The 16,719-nt window shown below is 38.8% G+C and overlaps 1 long non-coding RNA gene across 1 annotated transcript in view; it reads right to left on the bottom strand.

Moving 5' to 3' along the window:
• The window catches only part of LOC140194736 (uncharacterized), an 83,745-nt gene extending 68,501 nt beyond the window's left edge, over window positions 1-15,244 (bottom strand). The window contains exon 1 of the long non-coding RNA XR_011885279.1: window positions 15,120-15,244. This is a non-coding gene — a long non-coding RNA (uncharacterized lncRNA). The remainder of the gene's footprint in view (window positions 1-15,119) is intronic.
• Window positions 15,245-16,719: the final 1,475 nt, after the last annotated feature.

The raw sequence follows: 16,719 nt of genomic DNA, 5'->3' as shown, positions 1-16,719 counted from the left end.
GACTGCAAACTTACTCACTTTAAATTAATCCCCTGTAGCTTTAAAATGGGAGAAAAGATTTCATATTGAGGGACTAAACATGTATACACAAAAAAAATCTCTAGGGTCAATCCCACTAAAACACAACCTATCATCCTAATGGGATCTCCTATCAGTGAGGAGCCTGAAGCTATATGTAAATTAAAATTACAGTGAATGAGTACAATCTCAAAGTACTTATATTTGGCAAAGAATGGAATATTCTTAAAGAAGTGTTGCAAATATATAAAGAAGAATATTTTTATGTAACGCTTTTCAGAGGCTATGGATGTGCCATAGACAATTATCTGTTTAAAAAATATTCTTATTTTAAAATTAACTGTTTTTAAAGTATCATCGCTGTTATGGAAACAAATACAACAACTAGTTAGTACATAGGTCCATACAAAGTAATGAGATAAAAAAAATCCATCATTTTTGGTAACCTTTGATTGAGAAATTATTTTTTAATCATAACATCAGTAGAACTCTGTTCAGTAACAAAATAAGCACTCAACTATTATGCATCAAAATAAGCACTCAACTATTATGCATCAAAATAAACAGGTATGATTCCTCAGTTTAACAATTCTTTCAAAAGATGGCACTTAAGCAATGTTACATTTTCCTATCTCCACATAGGTGTAAGCTTGATTTTTATACTGAAATTCCTGAAAGTGTTGTTGGAACCTATGAGTTTCTATCTATAAGATGCATAGTAAAGCTTCATCACTGAGCTTATACACATTGATCAAGTATATTTTGTTCGTGTCAAAACAAGAACATTAAAGCAGGTTATTATTTATTAATCACCAATGAGTCAATATTGGTTTGGAATTGAAACTAAAAGATCAGATGATGAAAGTGTTAACTTTCTTGGGCCTCTCATAGGCCCGTTCATAGACAACTTGAATGTTTCTAGTGGGATATAAGCAATGCAGAAATTTGCTTTCTGGTAATGCCTGTTCTTTTACTCAGTGTGATATTATTGTGCACTTTCAAAAGAAGTTAATCTAGACCCATATTGCTGAACTCAAGTGAGCTCTTTATGAATGGACCGTGCAGTTGGAATCTTTTCTTCATATCCTCGGCCTATATGTGGAAGAATACTGCTTGATATGAGTGGTACCACCAAACTGCATATATACTTTGGCACTTACTCATTTGTGTACTGAGGCACTTCAGCAGAACAAGACAAGGCCATTGCAGGAAGCCTTAAATGGAAAATTAAAGCACACTTCAGCATCATATGAAAAGGGTTTGTGTAACACCTGTGTAGCGCTGGCCTGATCTCGTGTGACTGATCACTGCACTCTTTATGAGAAAAATCAAATTACATAGTATACAGTAGGTGCTAGTAGGCCATCAGAAGCTTTAGGTATCAGAAGGTGGCAGTGAATAGAAAGCACACACATCTGGGGGTAAGTTTTGTTTGTTAAAAAAAAAAGCAACGTATACAAAATATTTAAATGAGTATGATCAATTCAAAATTCCAACATTCCATTTAGGTTCCAAATCTCAAATATCAAACAAAAACCATGTTCCTTTTTAGTTAGACTCAGTGAGCTTCATTAGAATGACCTTTAAAACTCCAATTTCTCTAACTAATTAGATCTAGTGTTATTCCCTATTTAAAGGTTTACAGACTAACCTTTTATTTTTATTTATCCTGTTACGTACCCCGTAACTGGGTTGCCAAACCAGCAGAAATGGAATGCTCATTGGAGTCTGTGATTACTAGGAACTAATAAAGTTTTATTAAAGAAATAAGTAACACAGTACTCTAATCGTAAGGATATAAATGTAACAGGTTAGCAATGATAATACATATATATACACAGAAATATGGTAATAGGAAGCAACCAAGCTCTATCTCAGTCTAAGGGTAAAATGATCAGTCTTAAGTGAAGCAGAGTTCCGTTCAGTTTATTGCAGTTCGAATGAGAGACAGAGACAGAGAGAAAAAGAGAGAAAGAGAGAGAGAGAGTGAGAGATGCAGTTAGTTTCGGGCAGACCTTTTGATGTCTTCTGATCCCGCTGTGGTCACCGACTGTGACCCCCTCTGTTCTGGATACGATCGTTCTTCCGCGGTGAACCCGGCACCCAGGTAAGGGCAGACACACACCCCAGGTTCCCACTGATCGTACCTTTACACCCTGTGAGCCTCTGATTGATTCCCGCGAACCGGTCCTCCAAACTCTCACCAACTTGTGGGGGCACACTGCTCTTTCCAGGGTCTCGTGGCGTGTCGTGCCTTAGCAAACCTGCTCTTTTTATCCCCCTGCTGGGGTATCACCTGTCCATCAAACTTCAAACAGTTCAGGTTCAAAGCAAACGGTCCGTCAATATCTGAATTGTGTTTCTTTCTTGTTAATCTCTCTCTTCTCTCTTATTAGCATTTTTAATGTTTCTCCATTGTCTTCCATTATCTCTCTCATTAGCATCATCCATCTGGTAGCTCTACTTGGTGTCACACATGACAATCCCTAGTTAGTTAGAAAATTAATTGAATTCCTATTCTCAGGTATAATGGTTAACTTCAGTTTCAGTTCCAGTTGCAGTCAGCATATCTACAATTTCAAGTTCAAATTCAAAAATTATAACTCCTTTCACGACAATTCTCCAACATCACAACTTTTAAACAAGGTAAATATCATTCAGTAACTTATCAAAGTCTTTGCAAAAATAATCAGTTTTTGCAGAAAATCAAATTCAGATCCTATGAATGAAAATAAACAAACACCCAACCATATTAAACCCTTTATGTCATTAAACATTTTGCTCCCCTGCTGGTTCTTCGATCTTGTGTGGCTTGCCATCTTGTTTCTTGGTTCGTTACATGAAATAGTTGATCGTCCATGGAAAGTTGATTCACAAAGTTATATAAAAAAAACTTGACCTGCATACAACAGGATTACAATCCATAATAGGTTTTATAGACATTCTATCTTCTATTTTAAAATATTCAATGTCACAGTGTCATTTCCAAACACTTCTCCATTACAACACTACTGAATATATTTCACACACAAATTATACACTCAGAACAGTAAAAATTTTAACTCACCAAATCCCTTGGAGTGATTTAACAGAACTAATTCCTGATTACATAGCAGAGATCTTGGAAACTTGTCTCTGCCAATATTGTCTCATTACAGCTGCTGCTTGTTACAGCCATAGCTTCAATAGCTCTTTTATCATTATCATCTCTCCTCCATGGGTTTCACCCAGAGGGTTTCAAGTAAGTAGAGTAGAGATACTCACCACTAATTCCACTTTAACAGTTTATATCTTTAGTTTCTAATTGTTTGCTGCATTTCTCTTGTTTGTCTGCCTGCATCAGTCATGCCTTGCTCTCGCATAGCCTTTTATCCCCCCCAAGTTCTCCTTTTTTAAAAAAATTGGTAAACCTCATCTTCACTGCTCCACAGGTGGAGCTTTCTAACATTACATCTATGGGTTTAATTAATCTGGGTTACATCTGCATTGGCTAATCCATGGCCAGATTACCAGCGAGTTGACCTTCTGTTTCTTTTGTCCTATTCAAGAATAATAATTGCTATTTGCTCCAGACTCCATCCCCTCCCTGCAGCCTTGCTGACAAGTTGGCCTGTTCATATGTCTGAAAGGCTCTCTCTACTTTAAATCCTATTTCATTTGCTGTCCAATGTCCCATCCTCAAAGTTCAAATTTATTTTGTAAGTATATATACCAACCTTGAGATTAATCTTCTTGCAGGTATCCACGAAACAAAAATACAATCGCGTTCACTAACAAATACACACAAGACAAACACATCTCCAATTTGCAAAAGAGGACAAATTGCACAAAGAGTTAAAAAAAAGTAAACAAAAGCATATGGAACATGAACTACAGAGTTCCCAAAAGTTCATGCTTCATATATATTTGTTCACTTTTTTTCAGCCCCCAAATGTCCCTTCTCTCAATGTCTCATCCCTTGATTTTGCCCCTTCTCTTAATATCCTTGTCCTTCCCGACTTCAATTTTGATTGACCCCCTTAACTTCCAGATGTGTGTTTCTCATAATGCACTGCATGGCTCAGCTTCTGCCCCTTCTGCTTTCCTTTGTTGACTCTGTAACTGAATATTTCTACCTAGAGGGCCCCTGTCCAACTCACACAGATCCAAAACTCACCCTATTGTGGCCTTAGTTTAAAGTTCCACTTTAAATGCTAAGGAATTTCTTGGCCCTAAAAGAAATCTGTTCTCTTTCACTTGAGTTGAATCCTATTATAAATGGCAGCTTTACATTGTCCTTCAGTTTCAAATTTTGCTCAATTATGTTTCTGAAGTCCTATAAAAATCACAGCTACTATGTAAATGAATGACCAGCACAGTGACTGAGGCTGTATTTCTTCCTGGGTTTATGCATAATGAGGAAGAACATTTGAATCACACCTACAAAACACAGATTATTTTCTAAGTGGCTTTTAATGCCAGAACTACACAACATTAAGCTGTTATAAACAAAATATCAAACATTAATATGTCAGAGAGACTCTCCAGTATCTTTCTCTTTTTTCAATGAACGGCATGTTGTGTATTTAATATTTCAGTAATATTTGAGTAATATTGTAAATATATTGTTGATTGTTTACATAATGCATTGTGTATTATATGTAAAAGTATGTATGTAAATTGCATACGTCATGAGGCTATCATGTGATATGTGTGTTTAAAGTAAACTTTCTCATTTAAAGTAAAATGAAAGAAGACACACATTATTTTGGACTCTCTTGTTTTCCTTCCAATTAGTTTTATGTTTTGGAGTTACAAGACATAACAGTGGCATCAAGGAAGTTTTAAATGAACCCGAGACAGCTCCCTACATGTTGAAGTGTAGCAAGACATTCAATTTTTTTTAAAAAGCACAGTGAGAAATGGATGAGTTAAAAAATGCAGTGCGGCACATTTTTCTTCTTTGCAAGGGGTGAAATAAAGGCAGAAAACATAAATAGTGAGTACCAAGCAATAATAATCATGAAAAAAGGTCAGAAATGGCTGGCTATATTGGAAAGGTTGATGCATTTTTTTAGACGACAGATAACTGGATTTTATATACAGAATGGACTGAGCAGTATTTTAAAGCAAAGGAAATAAATGGTCAATGAGAAACAAATAGATTTCAGCAAGGCATTTGATAAAGTACCCCATGCAAGGCTTATTGAGAAAGAAAGGAGGCATGGGATCCAACGGGACATTCCTTTACGTCCAGAATTGGCTTGCCCACAGAAGGCAAAGAGTGGTTGTAGACGGGTCATATTCTGCATGGAGGTTGGTGACCAGTGGTGTGCCTCAGGTATCTGTTCTGGAACCCCTACTCTTTGTGATTTTTATAAATGTCCTGGCTGAGTATGTGGAGGGATGTGTTGGTAAATTTGCTGATGACTCGAATGTTGGAGGTGTTGTGGATAGTGTGGAGGGCTGTCAGAGGGACATTGATAGGATGCAAATCTGGGCTGAGAAGTGGCAGATGGAATTCAACCCAGATAAGTTTGAGGTAGTTCATTTTGGTAGGTCAAATATGATGGCAGAATATAGCATTAATGGTAAGCAGTGTGGAAGATCAGAGGGATCTTGAGGTCCGAGTCCATAGGACACTCAAAGATGCTGTGCAGGTTGACTCTGTTGTTAAGAAGGCATATGGAGCACTGGCCGTCATCAATCGTGGGATTGAATTTAAGAGCCGAGAGGTAATGTTGCAGCTCTAAAGGACCCTGGTCGGGCCCCACTTGGAGTACTGTGCTCAGTTCTGGTCACCTCACTACAGGAAGGACGTGGAAACTATAGAAATGGTACAGAGGAGATTTACAAGGATGTTGCCTGGATTGGGGAGCATGCCTTATGAGAATAGGTTGAGTGATCTCGGCCTTTTCTCCTTGGAGTGATGGAGGATGAGAGGTGACCTAATAGAGGTGTACAAGATAATGAGAGGCATTGATTGTGTAGATAGTCAGAGGCTTTTCCCCAGGGCTGAAATGGCTAGCACTAGAGGGCATATTTTTAAGGTGCTTGGAAGTAGGTACAGGGGAGATGTCAGGGGTAAGTTTTTTATGCAGAGAGTGGTGAGTGCGTGGAATGGGCTGCCGGCGGCGGTGGTGGAGGCAGAAATGATAGGGTCTTTTAAGAGACTCCTGGATGGCTACATGGAGCTTAGAAAAATAGAGGGCTATGGGTAAAGCCTAGGTAGTTCTAAGGTAGGGGCATGTTCGACATAGCTTTGTGGGCTGAAGGGCCTGTATTGTGCTGTATGTTTTCTATGTTTCTAAATGCCAATTTAGCTGAGTGCATTGGATTTAAAGGCATATAGTGTGCTTCGAAGTTTGATTACTCCAACCAAACCATTGTTGATTGCAGAATGGTTCAGGTTCCATAAACAGAATCAAAAGGAAGAGGAGTCCATTTCTGCATGTGTGGCTGAATTGAAGAGGTTGTCTGAGTAATGTCAGTTCAGTGATGGGCTTAATGCCACACTGAGAGATCATTTAGTTTGTGGAATCTTACAAGAAAGCATCAAAAACAGCTCCTAACTGAAGCAAAATGTACATTTAAAAGAGTAGTTAAAATAGCTGTATCAATGGAAACAGTAGACAGAGATGCAATTGAGTTGCAGTCAGAAATGAAAGTGAGCATGAACAAACTTGAAACATCTAAACAGAAATTATAGGTCAGTCAGCCTCACTTCAGTGGTTGTGAAGATGTTGGATGTTCTGGGGTACCTGCAGGTACATGATAAGTGTGAACTCCTGGCAGCCTAGATCTCACTCTCTCTCCTACCTAATGAGACAGAACCACCCTATTTTTTAGGCACCAGGACATACCATTTTTAATTACCCACAAAGTTAACTTAAGACTAGACAACACATGAATTAGAATATGATGCACCCCACAATGTAGTTACAATCATGTTACAAAATAAACAGAAGTATCTACTGTAAATACAGTATACAAACTACATATACCCCATTATTAAAGAAATGGAATATTCCACCATGTATGGTGGGAAATGCTGGTGGATTCATTGAAATATGCACACTCAGTGCAACGACAGCAGAATGGCAAGGCAAAGTTTGTGTGTGAGTGTGTGTGTAAGGAGTATGTTTACTGGGTGCTTTCCTACTCAACATAGTTCCTTGAAAGTGGCATTGCAGAAAGACAGGCTGGTGAAGAAGGCACATGCATGCTTGCCTTCATCATTTGGGCCATCCCCGTGCTTAACAGTTGGAGAGGGGTTCTTTTCATGACATTCTTCATCCTTTTTTGTCCAAACATACATTTGCTCATTGCAGCCAAAAAGTTCTATACAAAAGGTTCAAAGGAACATTTGACCAAGCCTCATGGATTTTGGAAACAAATCCTGTGGACTGATGAAGGTGAAATAGAACTTTTTGGCCACAATGAGCAAAGGTATGTTTGGAGAAAAAGGGGTGCAGAATTTCATGGAAAGAACCCCTCTCCAACTGTTAAGCACAGGGGTGGATCCATCATGCTTTGGGCTTGTGCTGCAGCCAGCGGCACGGGGAACATTTACTGGTAGAGGGAAGATTGAATTCAATTAAATACCAGCAAATTCTGGAAGTAAACATCACACAGTCTGTAACAAAGCTGAAGATGAAAAGGGGATGGCTTCCACAACAGGATAATGAACCTAAGCACACCTCAAAATCCACAATGGACTACCTCAAGAGGCACAAACTGAAGGTTTTGCCATGGCCTTCAAAGTCTCTTGACCTAAACATCATCGAGAATCTGTGGATAGACCTCAAAAGAGCAGTGCATGCAAGATGGCCCAAGATTCTCACAGAAGTGAAGGTCTTTGCAAGGAAGAATGGGTGAAAATCTCCCAAACAAGAATTGAAAGACACTTAGCTGGCTACAAAAAGTGTTTACAAGCTGTGATACTTGCCAAAGGGGGTGTTACTAAGTACTGCCATGCAGGGCAGTATGCAGTCAATGGTAGTGCCTCTAAATTTGTCCATTTAACCTTATAACCTGAGAATCTAGAGTAAGACTTTATAATGTTAAAAGACATGGCACCTCTTGACTAGGGTCCGACACAAATAATAAATTATCATCCGCATAAAGCATCAGTTTATGAACCTGTCCTCTCACAGATATCCCTATAAAGTTCTCCTTCTCTCTGATAGCTGCTGCCAGGGGCTCCAAAGCTAGACAGAACAACATTGGAGAGAGTGGGGAACCCTGTCGGGTACCCCTTTTAAGAGCGATGTAAGGTGAAATGTTAGTACTATTTTGAACCGCTGCTTCAGGGTTATTAAATAACAGTCTAATCCATTTTAAAAAGATGGGTCCAAATCCAAAAAATTGAAGAATCTTAAACAGATAGCCCCATTCCACTCAATCAAATGCTTTTTCAGCATTAAGTGAGATAGCTGCTGTAGGTGACTGATTATCGGCCACCGACCACATAATATTCACAAGACGCCTTATGTCATCAGATGAGCTGCGGCCCCTGATAAATCCCACCTGATCACTATGTATCAACTGTGTTATTACTGTGTCTAAATGGTTTGCAAGGATCTTTGATAAAATTTTCACATCTATTGGGATTAGGGAAATTGGTCTATAATTCTTACATTCACACGGGTCTTTACCCTCTTTCAGATCACACATCAAACTATTAATTTTCCCACTCAACTGAAGGATTTAGCAAAGGTAAATTTTGATCCATTATTGCAGAGAATTTCATGTGATGTAGACAGATGGTTATCATTGTACTTGTCAATGTCTGGAAAAGTAAATGCCTTGAAGATGAATAGTAATCCAAAGGTTAATTATCTGTTCCAATCATTACCAGTTCAAATTTTATTTGGAATGGTAAACACCACGCTTAAACTTTAACAAATTACAATTGCCAGCTGAAAGTGGGGGGGCTTTGGTTTGCCAAAGTTAATATAATATTACTATGCCTTTACTCTTAAGCATTTAGCACATTGGTCTCTCCCTCCCAAAAGAGCGCCTCCTTGGTATTGTATTGAGTGTTCTGCTCTTCCTCCCATCCCTCCATTACAATGTTTGTCTATCAAGTTACCTCCTGAGGCAAGGTCTCACCCAATTATACCTGATACGCATTTGTGCTGGAATAAGCTAGCCTGATCATTTAAATTTAATCCATACTTGAATGAAGCCTCGAGTATCTGCATGAATCCAAAGTTGTGTATTGATAAGTCCCCTTTCCTCTGGAGGGAATGGCAAGGGGAAGTTGTAATTAAATTGGGAGACCTTTATAATGGTGACAGTTTAAAATCTTCTAATCAATTAACCCAACAGAACGATATCTCTAGGTCACAATTTTGGAGATATCTTCAACTGCATCATTTACTACATACAACTTTTGGTTCTACACAGCAACCCCCACAAGTTGCTACAATACTGTTTATTGTACTGGCTGCATATGGTGAAGGTCACGAAGCCTCAACTTATTACTCAGCTTTAATACAAATCTCCGAGGACTTAAAGAAAAAGATTTGAGTGTGACTTTTGAGACAAGGGCGTGGGACAAAATCTGCAAACATGTCAAAACAATGTCAAGAGACTTGGGGGTGGGCCTTATTCAGTTTAAGATCCTACACCGTTTTTATTGCACTCCAGCAAGGTTACATGGATTAGGGTTGAAAAATACCTCTGAATGCTGGCGCTATGAGGTGGATAAAGGGGACTTAGTACATGCTCTCTGGTCCTGTCCCTGAATTCCAGAATTTTGGATTATGATACATAGTATATTGGTGAAGTTTTGGGTATTCAACTCCCTTTCTGTCCCAGACTTTTTGTCTTGGGAGACACACATTGGGTTACTTGGGGATAAGCACTCTCAAAATTTGATCTAGATAGGTATAATGGTAGGAAGACAAATTACACTTAGAGGGTGGAGGAACTTGGGGGGACCATCATTTCAGTAGAGTGTCACAGAAATAGCCAAAGTGGCAGCTTTTGAACACATGTCTTACAAACAGTTTGATAGATTGGACACCTATACACAAAAATGGGGCAAATATTTAGGTTTCCTGGGGGGTGGAATAGTGGTGAATGTGTGGTGAAGCATATTGCTGAATGGCAGTCTTTTATGTTATTAGAGGTCTAAATAGACACACCTGGTTATCATATTGATATTTATTTCTGCCATGTTTGTTTTTTTATTGTATGGATAATTTTATGTTTTGTAAGCTATGTTTTACATAATTTCAACACTGACTCAAGGGTTCAGGGAAAAATTTGTAAAAGAATTCAATAAAATTTAAATCATAAAGAAGAAAACCCTGTGGTCCATGAGGTCACGAAGAGTCAGACTTGACTTAACGACTGAACAACAACAACATGAGATAAGAGGGGATGCTCAAGTGGCTCTTATTTCTAGTGGTTCTTATAATGCTTGTCTCCCAAATTATATAATGCTGGGTTTACAGATAAGCCAAACCACTCTGAATAAATTTTTGTCTTCTTCTACAAAGAGAGGTGGCAAAATATTAGCTGCAGGAAAGTAGCTGGTCACCATCGAAGTGAACATCATCACTGAATGAGCAATATTGTGCCTTTTGCAGAACACCTGTGGTTTCTTTCTATCTATCTAACAATCAATGTATGTAAGCAAGTACGTATTTATTTTTAGCAATACAACATAGAACAGGCCCTTCCGGCCCAATGAGCCACACCACCCAGCAATCCACTTATTTAATACCAGCCTAATCACAGGACAATTTATCATGACCAATTAACCTACTAATTGGTATGTCTTTGGACTCTGGGAAGAAACAGGAGCATCTGGAAGAAACCCACACATTTTGCAGGAAGAATGTACAAATTCCTTACAGATGGCACTGGAATTGAAATCTGAATTCTGGACTGCTCTGAGCTGTAGTAACGGAGTGCTAACCGAGATGCTTCTGTGACGTATCACAAACCTAAATTGCACTGTAGTATCACATATTAACTTGCTTGTGGTTTGTATGGCAGATTAGCAAGGAACATCTCAGCTTAAGGCAAGCATTTCCCACGACTTTGATTTGAAATCAGGGTTTATTTTAAGCGTGTCGTACCAGACATTCAGCCATTCTTGTCTGGCACGTGGCGTCAGGATTAACCGGGTCACATTATGAACGTTCCTGACTCAGCCCTTGTATTTTTTATGAGGCTGAGTGGCTAGCTCGACACTCAACCTCGCACGGATTGAAAGGGTGCTCGGGGGTGGCCTGACCTGGATTCGAACTTGGGAACCTTCGCTCTGGAGTCCGGCGCTGATCTCACTGCGCCAAGTCAGGGGTGGTGCCATTGTATATGGCAGATTTTTTTGTGAGCTGCAAAAAGGTACAAACACTTCAAATATGTAAATGTGGGAAATATCACCTATGACCCAACTGTGAGAGTGGAACAGCTGGTGGATGCCTATGTAACAATCTGGAAAGCTAGCAAAAATAAATTAGCAGGTTGACTGACATTAACACAACTCCACTAGTCAATATCACCATATAGACCATCTGCCTCATCCTCGACACAACTCCAGACAGCCACATCAAACCAGCAGGTCAAGCTGACACTTTTTCTACCACTTGACGCAATTTGGGCCTTTGATTGCATCTAAGTAATTCGTGCTGACACTTTCTCTGACCATGTACGCTATGGAGCCACATACTGTTTACTGAGTATTTGTCTGTTTGTTCTTCTATTAAACAAGGCAGCTTGTGCGAAGACATGTAAGATTGGGATACCACTTCCCTGAGCACCTATGCTCCGTCTGCCAGAAAAAGCAGGATCTCCCAGTGGCCGCGCATTTTAATTCTACTTCCCATTCCCATTCCGACATGTCAGTCCATAGCCTCCCCCACTGTCGTAATGAGGCCACACTCAGGAGTAACACTTTGTATTCCGTTTGGGTAGCCTCCAACGCGATGGTATGAACATTGATTTCTCGAACTTCAGATAATGCCCCACCTCCCCCACCTCCCCCTCCTTCACCATTCCCTTTTCCCCCTCTCTCACCATATCTCCTTACCTGCCCATCATGTCCCTCTGGTGCTCCTCCCTGCTTCCTCTCTTTCATGGCCTTCTGTCCTCTCCTATCAGATTCCCCCTTCTCCAGCCCTGTATCTCTTTTTCCAATCAACTTTCCAGTTCTTTACTACACCCCTTACCCTCCCCGCCCCCCCCCACCGGTTTCACCTATCACCTTGTGTTTCTTCCTCCCTTCCCCTCAACTTTTATCTCTGACTCCTCATCTTTTTCCCTTCAGTCCTGATTCAGCCTCAGCCCAAAATGTTGACTGAACTCTTTTCTGTAGATGTTGCCCGGTCTGCTGAGTTCCTCCAGCATTTTGTGTGTGCTGCTCAGTTTGCCTGAATATCATTTTGTATTTAACTTCTGAACCCAATACAGAAAGAGGAGCTGGTTGGTAAATTAAAAAGGAAGCACAGACAGTGAATAATATATCAATTAATCAATTCTTCTGAGGGCCATGGTAGTTGTTCATTCATAGATTAGAATATCTGTAGCAAATCCTGGGAACAAGTTGCTGAAGCTTCAGGCCTAGTTTGGAAGTATGGATCTTCTGAAAGAGAAAAATGCGTGTCTGGGATTAATTATTTATATTGCTGCGTTGTCAGTGGTGCTTAATTCAGTTTATTAGGGTACCCAATGGAGTGCTGTTCGAGGAAGAATCCTGGCCTATGCTGATTTTATGTCAGTAAATGTAGATGAATTGAGATTGGGGAGGAATACTTACAGATACCAGGATTTATTCACTATTCTGTCCAAGATAAGGTCAGAAAGAGTTCAGAGATGTTTTCAAGTGGGGGAAAAATAAGGAGTTGTGTTGGTTGTCCAACAAACTGTGATCTCTTGTGCTTGGAGTGGGGTGTAGTTGAAGGCAAACTAAATGAAGGAATGTTAGAAATGTGGAACAAAAGTTTTGGAAACTTTGATTCTGAGCAGGAACTTTAGAAATATTATCAGAAGAGTTTTGGAAAAGGTCAGTGAAAGTAGAATGAGAATACAGAACATGGCAGATGTTAAAGAGAATTAGTGTGCTCAACAACAATGAAAAGTGAAAGAAGTTGAAAAATGCAATCTAGGGATCGCTTTTGAATGGGGTAGCTTCCTCTTGCTACTTTGGTGTTGGGCTTGCAATCAGTTTTCTCTTGGAACAGGTATTTCTGTAATTTGCAGTTGTTTGATTCTGAGCACCATATTAATATTGAGAAATGTGGTTCTTTGAATTCACATGCACATGCCATCAGCAATTCAGCTTCAGCCAAGTTACCAAGCACGTGTTCTCCCTATAGAAAGTAATGACTGCCACAAATCTGGTTTTATTTTCTGTTGAAATAATAATTCAGACCATAATTAATAATCTCCATTTGCAGAGTGTCCTGATCCACAAGATGTGTGAATTTTGCTCTGAATACTCAGTAAAACATAAATGTTTTCCACTACTGTACATATCATTCATAATCAAAAGCTCAGCTGAACTTCCTGTTTTAGATCTTGTGAGACCTTTCTGACATGCATAAAAGATGACTGATTTGTTTGCATTTTGTGAGAATCACATTGTAAAGCAACAGATTAAGGAAAAAGCAACAGATGGGCTCCATAAATTAGCTTTTCAAGTTTTTGTAAGATTTTTTTTCATGCTGGTGAGTTAGATGTCCTCAGCATGTACTGAGTGTTCCAGCTGATATCTAACTGAATAAATGCAATCTGTTTCTTGTCATTTTTGATCCTATTTTCTTCCTTGTAAAATCCCACTTTTCCAATGCCCTGTTGTTGATGAATTAATTCCAGCTCCTAATTTATTGATATTTGCCAATATGTAGATGGATTGAGGTGGTCTCTGGAAAGTTGGTGAGTTGACAAGGACATTACATGGACCCTTTTAGCTCTCCTGATTCTCTGTTTTAGTTCCCTCCTGCTTCTTTCATCTTCTTCAAAGTCCCTGTCTAATTGTGGCTTCTTAAATGTTATATATACACTTTCTTTTTGTGGTTTGACTAACTTTGTTAAATCTCCTGTCATTTGAGGTTCCTGAACCTTGCCATCCTTTTCTTTCTTCCTCATAGGATCACACTGGTCCTGAGTTTTAAACAACACCTTTAAATAACTCCCAGATGTCAGATGGGAGTTTAATCCAATCAGCTTCCACAGCTCCCGCCTAGTATTGCTGTAATTAGCCTTTCCCCAATTTATTACTTCCCACTGAAGTCTAGTCTTAGCCTTATTTGTAACTATCTGAAAGCTTATTGAGTTGTGATCACTGTTCCCAAAATGCTGTCCCTTAACACTTTAATCACCTAGCTGAGCCCATGTACCACATGAAAATCTAAAACAAATTCTGTAGTTGCTGAAAACCTGATGTACTACATATTGTTTACACTAACAGAGAAATTCTCACATCCTTTTGTTATTAACTGAATTTTTACATAACTAATATTTTTGTAAGATAACAGAAAAGCATTTAATGCTAACACATAAAGCTGAATAATATATATATACTTTATAAACCCATGTTTCTGATGTATTATGTTCCTCTCCCTCAGCAAAATATATTTTCTCTACCTTCTGGATGTTGTCTCATGTACTGCAATATGGCATCAGTGTGAATTATTTATGTTTATGCATCATGCAAAGTGTTGGGGGAACTCAACAAGTCAGGCAGCATCTATGAAGGGGAACAAGCAGCCAACATATGGGGCTGAGGAACTTTATCAGGACTGTTGACTTGGCTGTTGAGAGGCTATATGCATCATTAAGGACCCCCATCACCCAGGACATACTCTCTTCTCATTGCTACTCTCCAGGAGAAAGGACAGGAGCCTGAAGACACACATTCAACATTTCAGGGACCTCTACTTCCCCTCAGCCATCAGACTTCTGAATAAACCCATGAAAACTACCTCAGTATATTTTTCTCTTTTTTTGTGCACTTATTTAATTTAATTTTTTACATATACCTCTAGTTGTAATTTACAGTTTTTTATTATCTATTGCAAAGTACTGCTGCTGCAAAACAACAGGCTTCACGACATATGCCAATAATATTAAATCTGACTCTGATTCAAGTGAGTTTATCCTACCTTCCTTCCAATTAAGATGTAGTCATTTTCTTCATTAAATTGCAAATACATGTGCCTGGCCATTTTATCTCTGTGTGCCCGTCATAATTTGTTACTTCCTTCCCCAGTCTTCACCACATCTCTGAGCAGAATGTTATATTCCACAAAACTAAGTCACTTATACATTTTTGGTTGAGTGGAATTGGTCTTAAGGAGTAATGCAAAACATATGTCAGTGAATTAGCCAACTGCTTAACATCTCAATGGAAACAAATGCTGAGTGAAGAGTGAAGTGAATTAACTGTTTGTTAACAGCTTGTTTGATATTAATCTTTATAAACAGCTTCATCTCTGGTGGTTGGATTTTCAGCACTTCCTGATTTTCCTAAAGTCTGGAAGGGAACTGTTTTCTTAACATTTGTCTCATTCTTCAGGAGGAAGGATTTGGGGAAAAGGTTGGAAAAATGCAGTGCCATTTAATTCCTTTAGTCTTTAACATATTCTGCTTTACCCAGGACATGCCCTCTTCTCATTGTTGCTGTCTGGAAGGAGGTACAGAAGCCTGAAGATACACATCCAGCGATTCAGGAACCGCTTCTTCGCCACTGCCATCCAATCTCTAAATGGATATTGAACACATAAACACCACTTCACTCATTTTTCTATTATTTCTGTTTTTGCACCATTTTAATGCAACTATTTAATATACATATATACTTAGGGTAATTGATTTATCATTGTACAAAGTGATCAAATTGCATGATATATGCCGGCGATATTAAACCTGATTCTGATTCTTTATGAAGAACAGCTTCTCCAGTCTCTCTACATGTTACATGTTCATCAGTGATACCATTTTAATTAATCTTCCTTACACCCTCATTAATGTTTTGACATTTGTCCTTATGTATATGCCCAGAATCGGCTGTAATATTCCTGCCAGGGCTGAAAAAAGTGTAGATGTGCTAGACAGAACCCTCATATTAAGTTTTGTTAATATAAAACCGATATCCACAGATTACAGATTGATTCTACTGCAATTGCTGTGGACACGTGGAATCACGGCAGTGGGAAGCTTAGCCTTATTAGGTTTTATGGGAAGAGATGAAAATCTATACTACAGACAGTAAATTACTTGGAAAGCAGAGAGACAACAAAGGTATAAATACATTTGTGTTATTGATGTTCTGGGAAGAAATAAGGACGAGCAACTAATAGGTAGTTGCACATGATATATTCAGAGTGTAATAAGTAACCAAAAGTATAAAATGCAAGGAAATAGATGATAGTAGCCTTTACCAATTAGTCTATATAGTGCTCAATAAGCTGGTTCATAAGTTAAAGGATAATGTTTCAGTCTCCCAGCTATAGAAAAATACCATTTGACTAGAAAATATTGCTGTGGACTCATTCCATTAAATGCTATTCTAATGCAACTCCACTCCAGATGAAGAAATAATGGTGTGCTTTAGTATATATTGTTCAATTCATGGACCTCCTGAATTCATTCAGCTGAACTTTCTCCATGAATTTCATTCCATATTGCTATATGTCACTATAGTGCTTACAGTGTGAGGTGGGCCATCTGAGAATGTCCAAGTCAGCAAGGCTGGAGGACTGA

This window comes from Mobula birostris, chromosome 3, assembly GCF_030028105.1.
Source record: "Mobula birostris isolate sMobBir1 chromosome 3, sMobBir1.hap1, whole genome shotgun sequence".
Lineage (NCBI taxonomy): Eukaryota > Metazoa > Chordata > Chondrichthyes > Myliobatiformes > Myliobatidae > Mobula > Mobula birostris.
The sequence above is the reverse complement of the archived record's forward strand: the minus strand, read 5'-3'. Positions and strand labels throughout refer to the sequence as shown.